General features: G+C 49.7%; 1 long non-coding RNA gene across 1 annotated transcript; it reads left to right on the top strand.

The window, feature by feature from the left end:
- Positions 1-588: 588 nt before the first annotated feature.
- On the top strand, positions 589-1,421 carry LOC134473163 (uncharacterized). The gene is made up of 2 exons (XR_010043250.1): positions 589-667; positions 1,297-1,421. It is a non-coding gene; the product is annotated as an uncharacterized LOC134473163 (long non-coding RNA).
- Positions 1,422-14,988: the final 13,567 nt, after the last annotated feature.

Raw genomic sequence — 14,988 nt, 5'->3', positions numbered from 1 at the left:
TCATGGCTGGCACCTGTGATGACAGGTGGGTGCCCCAGGACTCCCCAGCTCCGGGATCAGGAGGGGCAGCTTCTTGCAGTTAGAGGCCCCTGCGAACACAGGTCACGGGGCTACCTTTTAATTTTAAGTTCCACACTAGAGTCTGGAATTAATTACAGAACATACAAGAGCTCACCAGATCCTCACAAAAACCCCATAAAATTACTCTTTCCAGTTTACATGGAAAGAAGTTCACACACTGTGTGCAAAGTCACATGATATTAGTAGTAACAGGTCACTGTGATTTACTTCATTTTATTTTCTTTTTTTGTGGTAGTGGGTGTTGAACTCATCAAAAAGATACAACAAAAAAATCATAGAAAATGCTTGTAAAAAACAGATATTCCTCATTTAACGATCCCACAGCCACCTGCCTCCAGCCCTTCCTTAGTAAGTGAGAGTCTCAGGACAGTCCCAGTCCCCAGCAGGCACAGTGTCTTTGCATTCCTTCTCTTGGGGTTCTGGGAATGGAACCCAGAACCTCGCTTTACCACTAAGCTGTACCTCTGGATGGGCTCTGTCTCTTTTGTGTCTTTTTGTATCGTATATACAGCACAACACAGACGTATCTCTAGCGCAGTATAAATGAAGGACTCTGAGGACTCCATGCTGGAAAGACAAGCAGAAGGTAACAGGAGGGGACGCAGCGCCCCCTGGCCAGCGGGACCACAGCTCTGCCCAGACTGGGCAGGCTTCTCTGTCCTGAGCAATGTGAGGTTCAGCAGGGCTGCTCTCACTGGAGCTCAGAGCAGGTCCCCTCGGGACGTGGCGGGGTGGCAGGATTTAGGGGTGGCCCCACACCTCCTCCCGCTCTAGGTGACTGCGTCACCCAGCAGTGGGGAGCCCTGTGAAGCAGGGTCAAGACTATAGAGGCAGGAGGGAGGGGCTAGAGGGAGGCCCTCACTTTAGGGATGGAGGGCAGGAGAATCTGAGGGTGGGCCTGGTCAGCAGCCACTCAGACAGGGCTTGGGTCCATAGCTACACGGGCCAGAGGGTGGCCGGCACCCACATGAGCTTGGAAGTGAATTCCCAGCATCTCCTGATAAGCACCCACCATGGTTTGTGTCTGGATATCCCCCCAGAGCCTCACACAGCCACAGGGTGGGGGGGTGGGCTTTTCAAAAGTGGCTGAAGCTGGAGTTTGTGACTGATTCCTGGTCCAATGCTGGGATTAAGGGGGTGAGTGTACCCTGGACCTAGGGAGGGTAATCTGCACACCACATAAGGGACATAAAGAGGCCTCTCTCTCTTCTCCAGTTGCTGTGCCGCCTTCCACTGCTGTGAGCTGTTTCTCCTCTGCCACACTGCCCAGCCTAGGAGCCAGTCAACTATGAACTGAAACCTGTACACACTGTGAGCTAAATAAACTCCTCCTCCTTTAACTTTGGTATTGGGCATTTTGTCCTTGCAGTGGGAAAAAAGGTAACTAAGATAGTGCCCGTTCCAGCCGAACCACAGTCTCTGCCTCATGAAAGCCCGCAGGGAGGCCCAACTCGGCACTGTGGAGGCTGAGTGGCTGCACTCTGAGCTTCCAAGTCAGTCCCTCTGCATTGCTACACCAGAACCCTGGAGGCTGAGGGATTCTGACCTATGTTCTGGAGCCTGGGACGCACAGGTCTGGGCCCGGCAGTGCCGAGGCTGGCAGAGCCATACTCTGTCCCAGGTGGTGCCCTGCAGGCTGTATTCCAGAGGGCAGCCACCCCACAGCCCTTTAAAGAGGCCCCCCGTGTAGAGGCCCCTCTCTGGGCCTCTGAGGAGGGAATGTGCATTCAGACCTAAGCACCACTGTGCTCGTCCACTTCTGACGCAGCAACAGAAAGCTGACTCAGATGAGGGCTGACAAGGGAGCTGACCTCCAGGAAGGGCTGGATGTCACAGTGCAGGGCTGAACGGGTCCTCTCTGCAGCCAGCTGTAGGGGAGTCCTCACCCTCCCGCTGAGCCAAATCTGCAGCTCTGCTCACTGTTTGTTTTGTGACGAGGTCTTGCTAGGTCACTAAGTTTCCTGGACTGGGCTCAGGTTTTTGATTCTCCTGCCTCAGCCTCCCAGAGTGGGAGGCTAGGATTGTAGGTGAACATTGTTATCACACCCAACAGAAAGGTGTGCTCTATAGGCACGCACACACACACACACACACACACACACACACACACATGCCCCACAGCATAGCCCTAGAGATACATATGCACATGTGTCAGGCATGTACTCTTAGCATTCAGGAGGCAGAGGCAGAAGGACAACATGAATTTAAGGCCAACCTGGACAACACAGTGAAAGTCCCCAACCCTGGAAAAGACTCACAGCACAAGCTGTGGGTGAGGGCCCCTGCTGTCCTCTGTAGCCCAGCTACCCCCACTCCCATGTAGGAGAGGCTCAGCTCACAGGTGGCTGAAGGTATGTCACCTGTGACTCACCCTCCCTTATTGTGGCTGCTGGAAAGGGACCTGTCGGCTTCCTGACGCAGGTGTCACACTTGGTCAGTTGGAAAGTTTGGGAGAAGCTCAAGCCTGCCCAGGCCTTGGCTTTGATGTGCACAATAGGAGAGCCAGTAACTCAACCCAAATTCTGGAAAGTCCAGCTATGTCATCGGCCAGGTCAGCAGAAAATGGCCTTGACAGTGGCCCTGGCATCAACTGGTGACAAGGAAGCCATCGAAAGAAATGCATTTCAGCTTCCGGTAAATATGGCAGATAGATAAGAGCAGAATACAGAGGCTCCCTGAGACAGACAACTCAGATGCTGAAATAACACAGCATGGGGAGTCCCAGACAGAGGGAGATGGATCCTCTCAACACAGGATGAAACTAAAGTGAAAAGAACCAGTCAAACGTGCAGTCTCCCAGGGCTACCATAGAGGCTGCTAAGATTCCGTGCTCTCACGTGCCTGAATTCCCTCTGCTTTGACTCGCTGGAACCGCAGTTGCACTGAAGTCGGGAGATTCGGCGAGCCCAGCAGAGAATGGAGCCAGCAGGGGACCTGCAGAGAGTGCCGAGATTAAAACCCTTCCACAGGAAAGGAGCACCAACGGGACAACATTTTGAAATCAGCAGGACTGGCAAGAACAAGGAACAGCAGCGACTTCAGTCAATTGTTCCCTTCCCAGACGAGATTAATGGGGTGTGCTTGGCCTGGGTCACACCCCTGGCTGAGACCCGGTAAGTTGTCCCAAACCAATTCCCTATGCGCAGCGCACACTAACGCAGTGAGGGCCTTAGCAGGTTGACTGACTGCCCCTGTTTTCACCTCAATAACACATTGGAGTGGACAGGATCACCTAGCTAGTGTGCTTCAGAAGAACCGCAACCAACAAGGAAAGAGACTGGGAACTCCTCTACAGGCCTGTATGGAAGAAACCAAAAATATGAGAAGAGGAAGCAAAAGAAAAAGTCCCCAGCCCCCAACCCTGAGAACATTGATCCAGGAAAGGTAAATACAAAAGAGATTGAGGACATAAACATGCAATATCAGACATGGCACCAGAGGACATAAAGAGATATCTTCAGGACCTCATAGACGAGTTCAAAAGCGAAATATTTAACCAAGTAAAGCAAGATATAAATAGATTAATAACAGAAATGCTAAGCACCTCTCAAGAAGACACAGACAGAATGAACGAGCACCAAAAAAAGGAGAGAAATGTTTGATGAAGAATATAGAGAAAACATAGAATACATGAAGCAGGTTCAAAGAGATTACCAGGAAATAAACAACTCCATTGAAAGCTGGCAAAACTGCTTGAAAGAAACCAAGGATAGATTATCCAGACTGGAAGACAGGTTTGCAGTGTGTAAACATATAAGGAAAAATTTCTTAAAAATAACAAGGAAACAGGCAGTAACAATACAAAGGCCAGAAGACGACAAGAGGATCTATAACTTAAGAATAAAGAATGTGAATGAAGAAGCAGAATGAAGAAACAAAGGAAATACAAAGGCTATTCACAGAAATAATTAAGGAAAACTTCCCAAGCATAGGAAAAGGAAATGATATTTAGATGTATGAGGCATACAGAACCCCAGCCACCCACAACCAAAACAGAGCTATGCCCACACATATAATAATCAAGATCCCAGAAATTTAATATAAGAACAGAATATTAAGAGCCATCAGAGAAAAGAAACAGATCACCTATAAAGGAAAACCCATCAAAATCACAGCAGACTTCTTGACACAGACCATCAAATCAAGAAGAACTTGGAGCAAAATATTCCAAGCCCTGAAAGACAATAACCTCCAGCCCGGATTGATGTACCCTGAAAAAACTATCTCTGGAAATTAATGGAGAAACAAGATGCTTACAAGACAAAGAGAAACTGGGGGAATTCTCGATCACCAATCCAACTCTACAGAGAATACTGAAGGATATTCTAGAGAGAGAGAAAAAAGTACTAGGATTCCAGGAACAGTGGCAGAGAGGCCTCAATGAATGGAGCAGAAAACAGAATGAAGAAGACAAGCAGACAACTGATGGCAGAAAAAGAGCACAACAGAAATGAGGCAGAGAAGGTTGGTTATAATCTCTAATATAGATGGCCTTGATACACTAAAAAAAAGAGAAAGAGAGAGAGAGAGAACAAGGCAGAGTAGATCAGGAGGCAGGGCCCACCAAGATGCTCTTTATAGGAAATATAATTAACCTGAAAAAGGGTTTATGGACCAAAAATCAAATACAAGAAAACAATGCTCTGTGTGACGGAACCAGAGAGAAATAGGGGTAACTAGACCAGTATTTGTAGATAGGTTGGAAAGACAGGCTTTAATAGGTAAAGGAATACAACTAGAGATCAAGTCCAGGAGAGAGAAGGTTCAGAACCACTTAGGTAAATAGCAGGTCCCCACCCCCCCAATCTAAAAACTGAGGGTGTTGGTGAGACCCAAAAATGCACAGTGCATCCTGGGGGAGTGAAAGGGGAGCAATAGTCTTAAAAAGATGACAGAGGATATTGTTAATAGTGTATCAGGATTTAAAACCCATATTACTTGCACCATTCTGCTTAGATAGATTTTATTCTATCACAGTTTGTGTACTTGCACTAGATCTGAGGGCACAGACAGCTATCCCAAAAACATCAGGATATAGCACAGTAATCTTTAGTTTCCTACTATCTTAATCTAGAGCCCTGTATAACTTATACTGTTTTACCATGACTGATCATAGTTAAATCTGGTTTGTTTGAGTGCTGTCTGGTAACGACAGATTTTATTCAAAATGTTATGATTAATAGTATCAAGTCTGAGAGTATAGGCAACTACACTGAAGATGACAAGATTCACTGTGATACCCATTCTGGTTTGATTATTACCTGTTTTTGAAGTTTTACACTATCTACAACACTTTGTTTTTATTAATATTGTTATGTACTGCTATTTTCAATTATACTATGTCTCATGATATAGACAATTCTATTGAAGATAACAAGAGACAACACAGGAACCATGGTAGAACTCCTTGTACAGTGGTTTTATATGTCTTTTTCATTATATGTGTTTATAGGAATGTGTTTTGTTTTGTCTTGCTTTGTTTTGTTTCTCCCTCTAATATAGAAAGGATAGAAATATAAGTTAAGACTCATGCATGCGTAGAACCTATAAACAGTTTACAAGAACTGATCTTATAATGCATGATGAAATGAACAAATACTTGGAAGAAAAAGAGACACTACAGTACCCAGTGCTGATCTTGGAGTGTCATAACGTGAAATCCAGCAATAGTATTATTCTTTGTTCAGAGTGACTTTAGCCTGCTATGGTTTGTTTAATCTCAACATAAATGAAGATATGGATAACTATATATATGTTTAAGTGTATGGGATTGATAATCATATTACTAAGTTTTTGTTGGATAGTTGAACAAAACCATTTGTAGTCTCACTGTTTGAATCCCCTTTGTATGTTTCACTCTTGTATCTTGAAGAACTATTTGTAAGAGGACAATCTGTAATCATCAACTAGTGATTCCCTACTGTTTATTTTTTCTTTGAGAGTATGTATTATTTCTACCCATTTTCTGTTTTGTTTAGTCTTTCTTTAAGTAAAATTTTAATAAATAAATAAATAAATAAGGAAGAAATGCACATCACACACACGTGAGCTGCACACAGGTGAGCTGTTCAAGGAGAAGCAGTGCAGAGAGGTAGAGTAGCCAGAGGCTCCAGCCTCATCCTCAGCCTGCTGCAGATCACCTATGAGAGCTGTGTCCTTGAGGAGAGGGGCCAGGATTTGTAGGGACGTGCGTGACACACACCCCACAGCCATCGGCCCTGTAGTCTGGTTCTGTGGTCAGGAAGGAGCCTCTGTAGACCATGTGATCACCCAAAAGCTTCTACCTCAGAACAGAGACAGTGACCCTCCAGGGACACTGACAAGTCACTGGGTACTGGACGCACGGCCCTTTGGAATCCTAACTTGTCTGCCAGCTTAGCCCCCAGGGGTCTGGACCCAAAACTCTGGGACGGAGCAGAAGCTCAAGATCAGGGTTCTCTGAGGTGCCCTGCAGCAGCACCCCAGAAGAAACCTTTGAATGCCAGGTGCTTAGAAACCCCACCTGTGGGGTGCTAACACCATGCAGAAAGGCCTCACCTAGACAGGCTCACAGGTGTAGGGCTGCCCACAGAAACACCTGGCTCCTTCCTTCCATCCACAGTGAACCTAGCACATAATGCACAAATGTGCACTTCCTCCTGATTCATAACCCACTTTTACATCTTTCTGCATCAGGACTCAAGCGTGAGTGGTCAGAGCAGTGGCCACCATCCCCACCCAACTCAAGTGAGGTCGTGGGCGAAAAGCTGCCAAGCCCTGAGGGTTGGAAGGGCCTGGGCCAGGTCCACTCTGCTCTCCAGCTGCAGGATTCGGTGTCCCAGCTGTGGCTCACCTGTCCCACTCGCTTCCTCCGAGACCCTGCGGTGCACCAGGGCAGCAGAGACAGGTGCCCACTAGTGCCAGCTGTCCTGGTGCCCAGCTAACACCCTGCCACTCTGTCAGCCCAGCTTCTCCGTGCACAGGGCATCCTCACTGATCCTTTCAGCTAGAAGTTCCTGTCTCCTGGGTCTCCAGGGTACGTGTCTCATTCCTCTCTTACATTTAACTATGTTTCATAGCTTGATGGCTTAACCCTTTTTAGATATGAACATCCAAATGTGAGAAATCTGAGTTTTACTGTTAAGTTTTTACTGTTTCCTTCCCAGCCTAAAAGCACAGTACACTGGCCACAAGAAATTCTAAACCCTTTGCTGGCAAATGAAGGAATGGCCTTTTCATTCTGGAACTAGTTTTCAAGTCTCCATCTAGTTTTATCAGTCTTTCGACAGATAAATTCATGCATAGCCATCCAGTGACTTAAAGACACTTTTTGCTTCTGGGTTTTGTTTTTTGTTTTTCTTTTCCTGTGCTATGAATAAAACCCAGGGCTTTCTGCATGCTCAGCCACACCCCAGCCCTAGATGCAATTTTAATCACCCAAATACTAGGCCATTTCTCTTCACAAGCCCGTCAGGTCACTATTGCATGAGTGTTCTCATAATCACACAGGACAGCGGTGCTGTGGCACTGCCCCTCTGCCCAGGTGTTAGTTGTCAGGATGCTTAAACATTCCACACTCAAAAAAAGACAGCACTCACAAGAGGGTACACAGTTTACGTCCTTAAGTGAAGATCCCTGTGCCATCAAAATGCTTTGTCTGAGTAGTGAGTAAGTGGCCAAACACCTGCTCAGTGGCTGCTTTCCAGGTCAGCAAAATGGCACTGAAGCTGGCCTTCAGCAATCTCTTCCAAATGAACACCTGCATACCTCGGTACCAAGCAAGGCCGCTCCTCGGCACAGCTCTGACAGGGACATTCACAGAACACCGTGTATGACAGAAGCTGGAAGGGGCCCAAACTGCCTGCAACAGCAGGGTTGGGGGTGGTGAGGCCCACAGTGAGCCTGTGAGCGTGACCACATCACCCCACGCCATAGCTCAGGACAGCACGGAGGCTGTGGACGTGGGCAGAACAGGCTGTGTGTCCCACTCAGACCAAGTCCAGCAGGAAGCACCCACTCTGGCCAACACAGGGCCACGGAGCAGCGGGCAGGAGCAGAGGGCAGGCTGCAGGACGGGTGGTGCTGGCTCGATCCATGGGATGCGTGGAGTGGGCTAGTGACCGCCGCAGCTTTCTGCATGCATATCACATTGTGACAACCACCTTACCCCAAGTCACACACACAGGGCAGTAACAACTGATCTGCGTGTGGCTATCACAATAGCTGCCTTTCTAAAAGAGCCACAGTAATAGTTTGGAAGTTGAGCCTTTGATCCTAGATCCTTCCCCCTGACACCACCCTCAGTCGGCCACAGTCATGGAGAGACCACCCCTGGCTCCCAAGGGTTAAAGTGCATCCAGCACCCGGTAAGACCCGGAGAACTTGGGGTGTTGGAACCCAGGGCCTGACCCCTGAATCTCCACCATGGGATGATGCTGTGCCCAGGCACGGCTCCATTCTCCAGTCCACCCCAGGACAGGGCCCCCCTCAGAATTCACCTGCCCTCCTGGCCCCTGCTGTGTTCCCACTGACTCTCCCAAAACGGCCCCCCTGCCTGGTCTAGCCTTTTTCTTGTCCTTTGTAAGCATGTTAAGTTCTTTTCCCTCTAGGATTCAGCGGTTAAATTTTCTTACTCCGTGTGTCAGTCAGGTATAGAAAAAGCTCGAAGTATTTAAATAAACACAGGAGAAGTTATGATAACCTTAATGTGAGCAGCTATTGTGTGACACAAAATCCAGATGCCTTTTTAAAATCTTCTGGACATTAAGCAGTACTTAAAACCACACAAAGAAGTGGATTAAAATAAATTATAAACTCAACACACCGTCAGCGAGACACACTCTCAGGACAGAGAGAACTGGAAGAGCCACAGAGCTGAGCTGGGCAGCTGCTCTGTCCGCAGGGGTGCTGGTGAAGAGGCCCCCGACCATCTGTGTAGACAGAGCAGCCAGCAAATTAATTGGTGTTTAGGGAACAAGGTTCTGGGGGGGGGGGCGGGTGCCACAGAGAATAGGGAAAAGTGGAGGGCAACTTCCAATGTCAACTTGAGCAGGAATGCAGTATATTTTAATTCACGTGCTTGACTTTAAATAGTTTAACTCTACAAGGAAATGTAGTGAATAATGACAGATACAAATAAATGCTGCAGAAAATATAATTCACGTGATGGAGAGCTCGTTCCTGTAACCTGTAGGTGACTTCCACGCATCAACGTTTACCACCCTCCAAGTACACGAAGGGCATAGACAGGTGTTTCTACCATGGAAAAATCCACATGGTTTCTTATATCAAAAAATACCCGACCTTAAAGCAGCGGTAAGTTGCCTATCGTGGGTTGGCGTGGCACAGATCTGAACACCAACCCCCCCAGGCAGGTAGTGGGAAAGCCTCATGGGGGTCCCAGAAACCAAGCCCAATCTTACCACGAGTCCAGCCGCCCAGTCCTGGGATGCACCCAGGAGGGTGGACTGGTGCAAGCACCAGTGCCACACATGGGCTTTAGAGCAGCTTTAGCCAGGCAACCACAGTGTTCCACAGGTGAGCAGACACCCCCAGGCAGACCCACGCAATCAGGCCCACGCTGAGCCACGGGGAAATGCAGAAGGGGCTTCAGAGTCTGTGAGAGAAGCCAGTCTGGAAGCACTGCCCACTGCCCGACTCTCTGTGAAAGGCGAAACTGCAGAGACCACAAAGAAGCCTGGCCCGGGGGAAGCAGGGCTGGAACTGAACGGAACTATTATTTATTGATCTCACCCCATGGGCTGTGACCAGCTCATCCATCGCTGGAGACAGATTTACCATCTTGGGAAGGGGATGGTCACAGCAGGGGTGCAGGCACCTGTGTGTAGCACACTCAGATGTGCTGTGAACCTAAAATGCTCTGAAAAATAAATTGTATTTCAAAGCAGTTCTTGACCTCACACATACTATGAAAAACACACATTTAAATGAAAATCAGAAGCACCTGAGGGAGACAGCAAAAGCGATCAAATTTCAAATTCAAACAGTGCCTGGCCCAGTAAGAGCCACCACTTCCCTGTTGATGGCTCTGCACCCACCGAGTCACCCTGCATCCAGATTAGCAAAGAAAGGAGCCAGAAGAGGCTCAGGCCACGGAGGAGCAGCGGCTGGGGCTGGACAGTGCCCGAGCCCACGGCAGGAGAGCTCTCCCCATGCATCCTTATGTTTTCCCAGCAAAGGGCTGAAAGGCCAAGTGCGCAGCTACTCCCCGTGTTTAAAAAGAAAAACACACGTACAAACACAAAAGCGTGTGCCCACGTCTGCACGTACAATAGACACGGAAGTGCAGCGGAGCACCAGGTGGCGGTGGCTTCTGGGCGAGGAGACCAGGAGGCCAGAGAGGGGTGGAGACTCACTCTTCACTTTTGTTCTCTTGGATTTTGGGAGAGCTACAGTAACCTATTAACAGTAATTAAGTATTTAATTTCAAAACAGGTTTTTCACATGAAAATTCAACTTAAAAAGTTAACAAAACTTTAAAAGTAGCTGGGTTGGAGGCACACATCTGTAATCCTAGCATTCGGAAGGCTGAGGCAGGAGGATTGCTGTGAGTACAAAGCCAGCCTGGGCTACATAGTGAGTTCAAGGCCACCCTGAGCTGCATTGAGACTTTGCCTTAAAAAGCCAAAAACAAAACAAAACAAACCTTAGAAGTGAGGAAACAAAGGTGAAAAATGAGGCCCACTCTTCGAGTTCAGATCTAATATGCTTCTCCAGTGCTCACTCAGGAGACGGGGCCTGGCGGGACGGGTCAGTGGGACATGACCTGGTGGGGCTTTCTTGCCCTCCCCCGCCCTCCTGCTTCCTGGCTGCCATATGCAGAAACCTCTTCCTCCACCTGCAGCTGAAACTCAGCCAACACGAGCCTCTCCGGCAGAGCGTGGTGTCAGCATGATGCCCAGGGCCAGGGAAGCCACATGGCCACCATCCATGAACCCTCTAAGAGCTGGAGGAGCTGGTACCCAAGCTTCTGTGAGCAGATGGGTGTCGGTGGCAGCCCAGGACCTGAAGACACGCCCCCCCCAGGCTGCCTCACACATGGCAACCCTCTCCTAGGAACCAGGCTGGGACCAAGCCTTTGCCACGTGGCCTTTGGGAACCCTGCAGATCCAAACTACAGCAAGAGACTCAAGCTACTGAGTGGTTTCTAGACAGGAAAACGCGGCTGGGCATCCTTGCAGAGGAGGGCAGAGTCTCACTACCAAAGAGAGAGACAAAGACGCCAGCTCCATCAGAAGCCTTTGTACCAAAACAACAAAACCCTGGAACTAGAGCTTTCAATGGCTCCACTCATCTGGTCGCCACAGGAGCGCCTTTGCCCAGTGTCCACACACAGCTGCAGGCAGCTCAGTGCCGAAGGGGAGCAGTGCCCACGTCAGTGCCCAGAGCAGGGCCAGAGGCACACGAAGAGGGAGGCACTGTGCCGCACCCACCAGAACAGGAGTTTTAGCTCGAAGCCAGAGGCCTCAGGGAAGGCAGAGACTGCAAAGGGTTTTCCCCTGTAAAGCAGCCTGAGTATACACAACCAGGGTGGTAAAGTCAGTCTCTGACCCATAATTCTATTTTGGGATCAAAATGCTCCTCTTTCAATCAGCGCTTTTTATATTAATAGAAAAATGGTAAGTGCATTGTAACAGTATTTTATTTTCTAAAATATAAGTATGTATTAACATTTTTTTTGAGACAGACTTGCTCTGTAGTTCATGCTGGCCTTGAAGTCATATCAATTCTTCTGCTTCACTTCCTGGGTGACTGATTACAAGCGTGTGTCTTGTATGTTTTTTGTTCTGTTAGTCTGGTCATTAATCTGTGTTTATAATTAACTTGATAAGGACATAAATAAATGAATCTGATGTTGGCAAAAATAATTTAAAAGGGTTAAAGAGGAAGGAAAAAGAGAAAAATGAGATGTTGTGAACACGTCCCATTTCCCTAGAATGAAAGTAATCATTGCAAATATGTACTAATATCGTTTTTTTAAGTGTAAACTATTCTAATTTAAACATGTGAAACAGCATTCGGTTAAATGCAGCCTACCAAACAGTAGGCACTTGCTGAACTATAGAACAAGGTCTACGAAGAGACACTATCATGGGTAGAAAACGAATTCCGGGGAGCCGGGTGGGGCTCCTCGGTATCGCCCTTGTCGGGCACGACCAGTTCCCAGCGCTGCAGAAATGGAGTCTGCAGGGGACTCCAAGGAGCAGGGTGACACAGACGCCTTTGGGCTTCGCCCTACAGCAGTTGGGCCTCTGGTTGCCACGCAGGCCCAGGGTGCGGCTCCATCCGGACGTCCCCTGGGCGCAAGCCGCTCTGCCCCGCGACCCTCGGCCGTGCACGGAGACCTTCACTGCCCGCGCGCCAAGAGAAGCGTCTGCTCCTAAGCCCGTGGCTGCGCACCTGGGTCCCGGCGACCGGACAGGGGCGGAGCCCGGACACCACCGCACCGGCAGCCGGCCGGGGCTGGCGCGCCACCTAGTGGCTGCGCGGGAAACGACAGCGCGCACGGCGGAAGCTCCGGAGCCGCCGCAGGCTCCGACCGCTCCAAACGCGCTGCTTCCGGTGCGCGCCGGCCAGCGCCTCGGCCGCTCCGCCTGCAGCCTCCGACCTGAGGCCTAGCCTCCGTCCCTGCGCGGGACACCCCCGGGCGGACGACAGAGGGCGGCGCCTTCACCCCTGCGCTCCCTCTCCTCGGGGGCGCAGCACGCGCAGGCCGGGGTGCAGCGGGCAGGACACCTCACCAGCAGCCGTGAGAAGCGGGTGCTGTCCCTGGCACTAGGGAAAACCTGCTGCCCTTTGGAAATGGCTCGCTTGGCCGAGAGCACTGTTCCGGCCATTCACTGAAGACCGGCTTTGGGATGCTGTGGGAATTCAGAGAGCAGCGTCTGACTTCCAGTCTGCGGTAATAGAAATGTCACCGGCCGCCTGAAAGGACGTCGTCCCAGTGACAAGGCCGGCCACGCTGGCAGGCAGGGAATGGGGACAGAGTCTCTGGAATGGGATGCTGAGCCTTCCCCTCCCGGCTTTGGTTTGAGTCCCCTTTGGCTGACCTCTCTCCTCCTCCTCCGGTCACTCAGCAGATTGTCCCTCACCCCTGAGGGTCACAGCAGGAGGCAGCCAGCACAGCTCCCCCCACCCCACCCCCCGCGGCCTGTGACGGTTCTGAGCCCGAGGCAGATGCAGGTGGGAAGGGGAGGCTTATCCAGGGCCAGCTCCCCACTCGGTCTGGGGGCCAGTACTGGGCTTTGGGGGTCCTTACACCCCTGCTCCATCCCTGCTCCCATGCCGGGCTGTGCCCCCATCCCCTCTCTGCTGCCCAACCTGGCTGCCCAGCCTGGTCCGGAAACACTGGGAACCCTGTTCCCTTCAGTGTGTCTCACCACAGCACCCTGCTGGACCCACACTAGCTGGAAGTTCTAGGTATGCACAAAAGGAAACGGCGCAAGTGCTACAGAATGGCAGCGATGGAAAGTTCAGGAATATATGGCGTCAGTCTGCAAAATCCGTCCGCAAAACTGACTCCAGCCCTGGTCTTCCTTCCCAGGCTCACTCAGCACTGACTGAAGGACAGGTGACTTGAGTTTCCGGCTCTACTGGCCTGGAGGGACCCATGCGATGTCCTTCCTGGGCTGTCCCACCAAAATGCAAACTCCAGTCTACTTCTGAGTGAACACAAGATAAACCTGTGCAGAGAGATGCTCTACCAAGCTGGTGCTGCACTCGGAAAGCACCAAGGTCAGAGAAGGTGACCATTGCCAGCCGCAAGACCTCAGGAGATGAAGGGCCACCTCAAGGATACTGGCGCCAGGGAAAACCTCAGCTATGCATTGTATGTTAGGTAACAGCCTCCCATCAAGGCTCCATTTCCTGAATTAATTATTTGTTTATTTATCTATTTTTGCAGCACTGGCGATTGAGCCCAGGGCCTTGACACTGAGCTGCATTCCCTGCTCTTTTTATTTTTTGAGACATGGTCTGAATTACCCAGGCAGATCTTGAACTTGTGATTAGGAGGTGTCTGGTAAAGTTCCTGACGTGAAAGCTGCTCACAGTTTAAAGGAAGCAGTCTGCTTGCACAGAGAGCAACGGCACGGGAGGTGATGAAGCAAAACGCTAAGAATGAGAGATGGTAGAGATAGCAGTTCTCTGCTCCTGTAAGTCTGAATTATTTCTAAGAAAAGAAAGAGAAGCCAGGCATGGTGGCACACACCTGCACACCATCATTCAGGAGGCTGAGGCAGGAGGATCAGGGTGAGCTCCAGGCCAGCCTGAACTGCAGAGTGGAACCTTGTCTCAGAGAGATAGAGAGAGAGAACGTAAACCTAGAAGAACCTTCAAAGCCCTTTGTCCTGACCTCCTTTTGAGTAAGAACATGAGAGTTTGCAGGCAGCGTCCACACCGGCTGTGCTGCAGAGCTGTCCTGGGGGAGGGGAGAGGTCAGACATTTGGCCCTGAATCCCCCTCAGCAAGAACTCTAATTTGCCTCTTGGCTTCTGATTAACCGTGACATCATTGTTGGCCGTCTGGTCCAAGGGAGGGTTTGATGCCATGTTCAAAATAATGACAGGTGGTGATCAAGGGGTGCACCCTTTAATAGCATGAAGACTTGTGATTCTAATCAGGTCAGCTATTTCTTTTTTTTTTTTATAATTTTTTTGGTCTTTTTCATTTTTATCGGTACTGGGGATCGAACTCACGGCCGCCTGCTTGCAAGGCAGGTGCTTATGCCGCTGAGCTAAATCCCCAGCCCTGAGCTAAATCCCCAGCCCAGGTCAGCTATTTCTATCATATCCATTTTACAAATAAGGAAACTGAGGCCCAGACAGGGTAAATAAATTTCACAAGGGTAGGAAGCTACTGGTGGAGCAGTCAGAAATAGAAATCTCCTCCACCTGGTTCAGCATTGAA

This window comes from Cavia porcellus, unplaced genomic scaffold, assembly GCF_034190915.1.
Source record: "Cavia porcellus strain 051 isolate PalLab524CR breed Dunkin Hartley unplaced genomic scaffold, mCavPor4.1 scaffold_26, whole genome shotgun sequence".
Lineage (NCBI taxonomy): Eukaryota > Metazoa > Chordata > Mammalia > Rodentia > Caviidae > Cavia > Cavia porcellus.
This window is presented reverse-complemented; position numbering and strand designations above follow the sequence as displayed.